The sequence below is a fragment of the Dipodomys ordii genome, unplaced genomic scaffold, assembly GCF_000151885.1.
Source record: "Dipodomys ordii isolate 6190 unplaced genomic scaffold, Dord_2.0 Scaffold11, whole genome shotgun sequence".
Classification (NCBI taxonomy): domain Eukaryota; kingdom Metazoa; phylum Chordata; class Mammalia; order Rodentia; family Heteromyidae; genus Dipodomys; species Dipodomys ordii.
In genome coordinates, this window is record NW_012267227.1 from 7,024,744 (window position 1) to 7,034,581 (window position 9,838).

At 41.7% G+C, this 9,838-nt stretch overlaps 1 pseudogene; it reads right to left on the reverse strand.

Moving 5' to 3' along the window:
• Nucleotides 1-1,490: 1,490 nt before the first annotated feature.
• LOC105980952 overlaps nucleotides 1,491-9,838 on the reverse strand; it is a 35,510-nt pseudogene continuing 27,162 nt past the window's right edge.

Sequence of the window (9,838 nt, forward strand, 5' to 3'; positions counted from 1 at the left end):
AGAGTGCTTGCCTTGCATGCATGAGGCCCTGGGTTCAATTCCTCAGCACCACATAAGCAAAAAAGAAAAAAGCCAGAAGTGGTGCTGTGGCTCAAAGTGGTAGAGTGCTAGCCTTGAGCTGAAGAGCTGAGGGACAGCGTCCAGGCCCAGAGTTCAGGCTCCATGACCAGACCCCTCCCCTCAAAAAAATGAAGGAGTTGAAAGCATGGGTCAGTTGGTAGAGTGGCAGCTAATAGGCAAGGCAAAGCATCAGGTACTGAGTTTGAGTCCCAGGTTCAGAACAACAACAACAACAAAAGATTAAACTGGATATTGGGGCTAGAAGGTGGCTCATTCACCATTGGTCAAGTATTTGTCTTGCATCCATGATGCCCTGGGTTCGATTCCTCAGTACCACATAAACAGAAAAAGGTGGAAATGGTGCCATGGCTCAAGTGATATAGAGTGCTAGCCTTGAATTTAAGAACTGAGGGACAGCGCCCAGTCCAGAGTTCAAATCCCATGACTGACAAAACAAAAACAAAAACTGGATAACCTCCAAAGTCTCAGCATTCTAACATTTTGTGTTTTTCATGAGATCTAGTTAGATTTATGAGAACTCTGTAAATAGGACAGTCTCAGGTGTCATTGACATACTGGTTAATTCTTACAAATTCAGAACAGGAAGATGCTTCTATGCATTTGTATGTAATGATTCACAGATCATGCAACGTTTTCAAAAAACCATTAAAAGATTCACTAAACTACCTTAGTGTTCATTTAAATGTATTAAGTGTATCTTGACTGTGATTCTGGGTTACAGCATTACAGAGAAGGTGCTTGGTTTAAAGCCAAGCACTGATGGTTTACCTGTAATCCTAGCTACTCAGGAGGCTGAAATCTGAGGATTCAGGTTTTAAAGTCAACCTAGGGAAACAAATGATCTCCAATTAACCAGCAAAAAACTGGAGCTGGAGGTATGGCTTCAGTGGTAGAGTGCCAGTCATGAGGGAAGAAAAAAAATGCTAGGTTTAAAGCTTACACAGTACTTTTAAAAGACTGATACATTTGGGGACTATTTGAAAGCAAAGATGTAGAAAATGGTGAAAGAGAATGAAATAAAACTTCCTGGATACTAGAAGGTGACCTAAAATTTTTTTTGAATACTTGATACTTCTGGTAAAACTTTAAATTTTGGTTGTTTCTGTTTGCTTGCTTGCTCATTTATTTTAAGATCTAGGAATGGAACACAGGGCCTAAGCACATAAGGAAAGTGCCCTACCACTAAGGTTTACTCTCCAGTCTTATTTTTAATTTTTATAGTCACTATTAATATTTCAGAAGTCTGGATTAGAGATTTTTTTAACCAATGTCATTTATTTGAAATTTTAGTTGATTTTTTTTTTACACAGTGCAAGAGTAATTGGTAAGCATGATTAAGGTGATTAAGGAGGTAAGGTAGGGATGTCATCATAGTGGGTACAGGCCCCCATGAGTTCAAGCTAGTCACTTTACCAGAAGGACTCACCATGTGGGATATATCAGATGCCACAGCGATCAAGGATGAGGTGCTTTTCAGCATCTGGGTCTTCGAACTCATCAGCACTGAATTTGGTAAAAACCCCTCTTCTTTAAGATGTAGATCTTCTGATGGCCAGCCAACATGACCCTGGCTTTGCGTAAGGCCTAGATCATGTGCTCTTTAGGCTGCGGGTTGATGTGGATGGACATGACTACAGGGCCAATGTGAACCCTTGGCACGATGCCCTGGGGCTTCCCAAAGGCACCTGCATACCTGTTTAGAGATTGTCAGTCTCAGCACAGGACAGCATCTTGTTAATACAAATGACGTGGAGAGGATGGAGCCTCACTGGAATAAGAAAGCCATCTTTGCCATAACTTTTTGGCACAAAATGGACGGCCTTCAAGGTGTTGTTTGTTATAGGATCGCTGCTCATATTCATCTGACACTATGGGACCACAAAGTGGGAAATCATCCACCTTTACTTGCTTCTGTACCAATCAAATATGGGATCTTGGCCTCAGGGACGCCCCGAGAAGAAGGTAGAGCCAGCGATTCACACAGACACCCCAATCTTCAGTGGCCTGCTGAAGGAAAAGCTTAGTTGGCTTTGAGGCTTGAACTCCAGGGCCTGGGTGTTGTCCCTGAGCCCTTTTGTTCTAGGCTGGCCCTGTACCTCTTTGATCCCCAGCGCCACTACCAGTTTTCTGGTGGTTCATTGGAGAGAAGAGTCTCACAGACTTTCCTGTCCCAGGGCTGGCTTTGACCCAAGATCCTCAGATCTCAGCCTCCTGAGTAGCTAGGATTACAGGAGTGAACCACCAGCCTGGCACTTAGTTGACTTTCATCAATTGGTTGTTGTTGATGATGTTCAAACTCTGAAACCTTATTCATTGAAATTGTACAGATAAATTACCACCTTTCCATTCTGAACCCTACTATCCAGTTTAGGATTGAGTTAAACTAGGAAATAGTGCCACCTACTGAAGCAAAATTATTTAAATATCTCAACATTAAATTGATATTTTTTTCCCTGATTCCTCCCCCTGAGGGAAAAAAAGAGAAAAACATTTAAAGACAAGAGGCTCTTCTTACAGCAAATGCTTTTTTTTATTTAGCTAAATTTTCCCTTACAGTGAGAGATAACAGACTGGTCACCAATGTTTTTCAGTCTCACCCAACACCACCCTGACAAATGATAAAGGAATTAAAGAGATATAAGCCAGGTACCCATGGCTCACTCCTATAATCCTGGCTACACAGGAGTCTGAGATCTGAGGATCATGGTTCAAAGCTAGCCCCAGTAGAAAAGTCCCTATGAGACTCTTTTGTTGTTTGTTTTGGTCAGTCATGGGGCCTGAACTCTGGGCCTGGGTGCTGTTCCTCAGCTCTACAGCTCACTGCTAGCACTCTACCACTTAAGCCACAGCACCACTTCCAGCTTTTTCTGCTTATGTGGTGCTGAGGAATCGAACCCAGGGCCTCATGCATCCAAGACAAGCAATCTACCGTTGAGCCACCTTCCCAGCCCCGCTATGAGACTCTTATTTCAAAACCCAGAATTAGAGCTGTGGCTCAGTCATAGAGTGCTAGCCTTGAGCAAAAGGGCTCAGTGAGGGACCCCAGGCCCTGAGTTCAAATCCCGCAACTGACAGAGTGGGGGGGTGAGGGGAGAGACTCAAGTAACAAAGAAATGGGAGTAGGTTTCAGTAAACAAATTATTCTAAAACATCTGGAAGATAAAAATTAGGAGACTTTTCCACTTCAGTTTGTAGAGTGGAAAGAAAAAAGCCAAATCCTATACTCCAGTCAGAAGGGGCTGTGCCTGGGCTAATGGAGCCAGCTATATTAATGACCAGGAGGCTCCTGTGAGCAAGCGGCACCTGAACCAATGGGTGAGCAGAATCAATGAGCAAGGTGCACCAATGAGCAAGAAGCTATGCCTTGCAGAATCCAAGAGAGGCCAGGGAGTAGGGAAGACAAGAATACAAAGGTAGAAATGGAAAAGAAGAATTATAAGTTTCTGTGTGGCAAAGACACACCTCCCCACATGTCTTTGCCACATGAAAGTGGCATCTAGGCCTTCAAGTACTGGCTAAAAACAGTGGCAAGGAGTGCTGCAAAGATTGAACTACTTGAGAAGAACTAGAGTAGCTGGAATGACAAGTTGCATTTGACTCCGTGTAGGCCCCACCTGCCCATACCTGCCCAGCAGTAGGCAGCACCCCCATTTATGCAGACTTCACACTCAATTTTCATGCTACTTCATATATATATATGTATACATATGTACACACACACACACACATATAGAGAGACAGACAGAGACAGAGACAGAGAGAATGCAAGTCCTGGGGCCTGGGCACTGTCCTCTCTGCTCAATGCTAGTGCTCCACCACTTGAGCCACAGTGACACCTCTCCCTTTTTCTGTTTATGTGGTACTGAAGAATTGAACCCAGGGATTCATGCTTGCAAGGAAATCATTCTACCACTAAGCCACATTCCCAGTCATATATGTGTGTGTGTATGTATATATGTATATGTATATTATTATTATTCTGGTGTTACCAGGGTTGGAACTCATGGTCTCAAACTTGCTAGGCAGGTGTGCTACCACATGACTCATGCTCCTAATCCTTTCCTTTAGTTGTTGTTGGTGATGATGATGGTGGTGGTGGTGGGTTTTTGGTTGTTCTTTTGGAGGATTTTGTATGTTTTATACTCAGGAAGCTGAAGCAAGAGGAACACAAGTTCAAGCCCAGAGTTCAAGCCCCATGACCAACAAAAATAAATAAATAAAAAAATAAAAAATAGTGTTCCACCAGTACCAAGCCCAGCTTGTCTTTTTGAGTATAGCCATCCAGCAAGTATGAAGCAGAAATATCATACTTTAGTGATAATCCGTCCTATGTATTGAAACCTGATGTTGCCTTTATTAGTCTCCTAGGCAAGAACCTATAAATGGCTTAACATTTATTTCCCACATATATAACCTCACAAATACCCCATTTGTATTTCAATCATGCAATATAGTCCTGCAGCATTTAATCCCACAAGACATTATTCTGGCTCTGCAGGTTCCCTACCCGTCCACATGATTTAGATTTAACCACATAATTATCATTTTCTTTCTTTGAATCTTTAATGTTTAATGAAGGTTTTATCTTAGGCTCATCTAAGCTTCACATAATTAGCATTTTCTCTGGTTTCTCTTGTTTTCTTGCATGTCTGATCTTTTTTGCAAGATTGCTTTATTTCTGCATGATGAACAACTCACAAACTATCCTTTTCTTTTAATGGTTATATGCGGTTGGCGATCTCTCTCTTCCTTTTTCCTTGAACATGTATTCACTTGTCTTCATTACTGAAACATTTCTAGAGCAGATGTTTCTTCCTCATGATACGTTGGAGGTATAATTTCACAGACTTTTTTGTTTTTCTAGTTGGTCATGAGGCCTGAACTCTAGGCCTGGGCACTATCCCTCAGCTCTTCAGATCAAGGCTAGCACTCTACCACTTGAGCTACAGCACCACCTCTGCTTTTTCTGCTTATGTGGTGCTGAGGAATTGAACCCAGGGCCTCTTGGGGCTTGAACTCAGGGCCTGGGCACTGCCCCTGAGCTTCTTTTACTCAAAGCTAGCACTCAACCACTTAAACTACAGTCCACTTCCAGCTTTTTCTGTTTATATGGTACTGAGGAATTGAACCCAGAGCTTCATGCATGCTAGGCAAGCACTCTACCACTAAGCCACATCCCCAGACCAATTTCATTGACTTTTTTTTTTTTTTGGTCCGGTTGTGAGGCCTGAACTCTGGGCCTGGGTGCTGTCCCTCAGCTCTTCAGCTCAAGGCTAGCGCTCTACCACCTGAGCCACAGCGTCACTTCCGGTTTTTTCTTTTTTGCTTATGTGGTGCTGAGGAATCGGACCCAGGGCCTCGAGCATGCAAGGCAAGCGCTCTACCACTGAGCCATCTTCCCAGCCCTTCATTGACTTTTGAAGGCACTGTTGTCACTGAACTCCAAAGTTAATTTCATTGTAGCTCCTTCAAAAGAAACATCTTTTTTTCCTGGCAACTTTGAGACTTTTCTTTGTCTTAATTTGCTATATATTATGTATTATGTATGTTCCACGAGGGCTTGAACTTGTGCTCTTCCCTTTTTCAGCTAAAAACTTCCATTTGAACCAAGTTTCAACTTTGTTTTTTTTGTTGTTGTTGTTTGTTTTTGCTGGTAAATTGGAGAAGAGTCTCTCAGATTTGTTTGCCTGTGCTGGCTTCAAACCTTAATCCTCAAATTTCAACCTCTCATGTAGTTAAGTTTACAGATTGAGCCACTGGTGCCTGGCTGAGGTTCTATTTTGATTTGCCTTCTTGCCTATTTCATTTTTTGTTGTTGTTGGTCAGTCATGGGGCTTGAACTCTGGGCCTCCTGAGCTCTTCAGTTCAAGGCAATTGCTCTACCACTTGAGCCACATGTCACTTCTGGTTTTCAGTGGTTAATTGGAGATAAGAGTCTCTTGGACTTTCCTGCCTGGGTTGGCTTTGAACCGGGACCCTCAGATCTCAGCCTCCTGAGTAGCTCAGATTATAGGTGTGAGCCACCAGTGCCAGATGAGCCATTCATTTTTATTAATTCAACTTGAATTTTGTAGAGCTTCTTTAAACAGTGGACTATTGAGCTTGCCTCTTCAAAATTTGGCCCTACCTTCATTCTTTCTCTACCCTACCAAGCAACAACACCAAACCCTCTACTTAATCATGTTGGATCTTCTTTCTGCATGTGGTACATGTATTACTGTTGTGTGTGTGTGTGTGTGTGTGTGTGTGTGCACACACACTTGCATGTGTGCTTTGCTAGAATTGAACCTGGGGCCTCAAACATTCTAAGCAAACTGTGAGCTACAGCCCCAGCCCCAATATTCCTATTTTTAACTCCCTCCTCATTACATCTAGACAGTTTCTTTTGAGTTTTATTCCAGACACCAAAGTTTTCTCTCCAGCTATGACTAATCTAGAATTTTTTTATGATGTTAAATGTTAACATATTAATTGTTTTTATAAAGTCTGTGTCTGGTAACTCTACTTCCTGGACTCCTGTGCTATTTGCTTTTTCCCCATTGATTCTCACTTGTGGTTGCTTGTCTCTTTGTGTGTCTCTTTATCTTTAACTGAGTTCAGGATATGGTGCTTGAGATGATATTTACAGTCATAATCTGTAATGAGGTTAACTTCCTTCTCCAAGGATTCCGGCTTCTATCTAGCAGTAGATCAATGGTAAACAGTGCAAGGCCTAGGTGTGTGGTTTCCAAAGCAACCATGTGCTATGAGGGAAGAAAGCAGCCCACACTCTTTCTTTCAGAGGACAGATCTTCCCCAATCCTTCCCAAAGTTCACTGCGCTGCCATCCTTGTGGACCAACTATCATTCCTTCAGCCAGACCAGAAAGGCTTGTAAATGTAGCTTAATGTCCCATTGCCTACTCAGGACTGATACATAATCCAGGACAAATATGCTCCTCATGGCTTCCTTCTGGCTGTGGTCCCCGGCACATTCCCTGCCTTCTAATTCTTCATCAAATTGCTACCTGTTTTATGACTTCAAATATTCATATGTTATCTGGATTTCTTTAGTTATGTCCAATAGGAAGGCAAGAAAAAAATGATCTCCCTGCATGTTTTAATTACAGACCTTCTGCCTGTATTGTCTCTTCCTAATTATGTATGCTACTTCATCTATGTATTGATCTCTCAGAATTGTTAACTGATAAAACTAGACATTACAGGTACTCTTAGCCAAAAGGCTGAGAAGTGACAACATGTTCTAGCTTTGGTAAGATCTCTTTTTTAAACACCAGATATATATATGTTCAACTACCTATTTAGTCTCCAGTTGGATGTCTCATAGGAACTCCAGGCCCAAGAGGTATAGAAACATATTTATATCTATGTGTCACTCGAGCCCTATATCTGATGGTCAATTTTATTTCCAGCATTTTATTTCTTTCTCTGACCCATAGTGGGGGAAAAGAATATTCTAAAATTTTTGTCATATTAGATTTATGGAAAAAGAATCAGAGTATGAGAAATTTCCCCAAAGTCAAAAATCAGAATTTAAAAATATACGTTTAGATTTTAGTGTCCTGCTAATATGGAATAAAACCAGCACATCATTGTCTACCTCAAAAACTTGAAAATCACACAAAATATTAGGAACAATAGTTTCCAGATAACTGGAGAGCAGGCAGCATGAATCTATGCTGCTGAGAAAAGAGAAACAGGAGAAGCAAGTCTTCAAATGTTCCACACCACAGCTGAAGAGTATCTAGGCTGCTGCAGAGAAGGAAATAAACCAAAATCATTGCATGGAGTCCATAAGATAGAGGATCCAGAGGTGCCCAGGGAGCTGCAGGGTATATACAACCTGAGATCAGTTAGCTACACAGGGAGAAGAGGAAGTTCACAAGAATTGCAGAGGTGCCCCTTAAGTCTGTGACTAGGGACTGATCTCCACATACAGATGAGCAAACTATTGAGGATAAGGAAAGTCATCAGGTAAGAAGAGGCAAAGCATTTCCAGAGCTCACACAATGCTGTAATAGAATTATTACCTACAGAAGAAGGCCTGTGAACATGTGGGTGCATGGGGCCAAGTCATGAAAAAGGTACCTCATTGATGGGGACAAATTAGGCCTGCTGGATACATTCTCACAAAGCTTAAAAGCAAGCCTCAAAGAGGTCACGTTTACTCCAAGTACCTTAGTGAGGCTCCAGAATAAAGCCCTAACAAATGGACCATTATACATAATGCATCTTCCAGGAATGAAAAATTCAGTCTCTGTGGTCCAAACAAGATGGCTAGGCTCACAGAGGTGTGGGAAAACAAACCCATAACTGGGGAGAAAAACAATCAATAGAAAAAAAAAATCAAGACCCATGTAATTGTAACTCATCTGTATGTTATTTTCATAATAAAAAATTAAAAAAGAAAAAAAAACAAGAGAGAGCACAGATGATATAATCAACAGACAAGGCTGCTGAAAGTTGCTTTAAATATATGTCATTTAATCAAGAAAATATTGGAAGGGTTGAGGTGTAGCATTAACTGTAAAATACCTGGGTAAAAGAATCGCAAACTGAAAAATAAAACTTTAGAAATTATCCCTGTTGTGCTAGGCAGGAAGGACACAAAAACAGGAGGTTATGGTTCAAGGTTGGACTATGAAAGAGAAAAGAATAGAAAATAAAAGAAAGGGTAAGGGAAGGAAATAAAAGAGAAGGGACAAAAAAGAAGAAAAAGGAAAAATTAACAAGACCTTATATTAAAAAATAAGCCCAGGGATTGGAGGCATGGGTCATTAGTAGAGTTCCAGGGCCACTGCAAGGTCCTGAGTTCAAACTTTAGTACTTTAAAACAAACAAACAGAAACAGTGGAGTGTGGTGCTGTATACGTTGGACCTATCATATTCCAAGGGACCTCTGGGTAAAAATAAGACCATATCTGAAAAAAAAAAAACTAAAACAAAAAGAGTTAGAGTACCTGCCTTCAGGCAGATGATCATCAATTCAAACTCCAGTACTGCAATAAAGGAAGGGAAGAAGGAAGAAAGGAAGGGAGGGAGGGAGGGAGGAAGAAGGAAAAAAATGCTTCAGTAAACAGAAAATGATACCAGATGGAAATTTGGCTATACATAAGGAGATGAAGAGCATCAGATATAGGAAATAGGGAATTAGGAAGAATTTATATTCTTCTTTTATTTCTTTAAAAGATGATTTACAAGCTAGGCGCTGGTGGCTCACACCTGTATCCAAGCTACTAAGGAGCTGAGATCTGAGGATTGGCAGTTCAAAGCCAGCCCAGGAAGTAAAGTTCATAAGACTTTTGTGTGTGTGTGTGTGTGTGTGTGTGTGAAAATATTGTACAGAAGGGTTACAATTACATGGGCCAGGTAATGAGTACACTTCTTTCTTTCTTTCTTTCCTTTCTTTCTTTCCTTTCTTTCCTTTCTTTCTTCTTTCTTTCTTTCCTTTCTTTCTTTCGAACTCTGGGTCTGGGCACTGTTCCTGTGCTCTTCAGCTCAAGGCGAGCCCTCTACCGCTTTAGCCACAGCGCCACTTCCGGTTTTCTGGTGGTTTATTGGAGATAAGAGTCTCACGGAGGAGCCGGGTGCTGGTGGCTCACGCCTGTAATCCTAGCTACTCAGGAGGCTGAGATCTGAGGATCGCGGTTCAAAGCCAGCCCAGGCAGGAAAGACCGTGAGACTCCTATCTCCAACAAACCACCAGAAAACCGGAAGTGGCGCTGTAGCTCAAGTGGTAGAGCGCTCGCCTTGAGCTG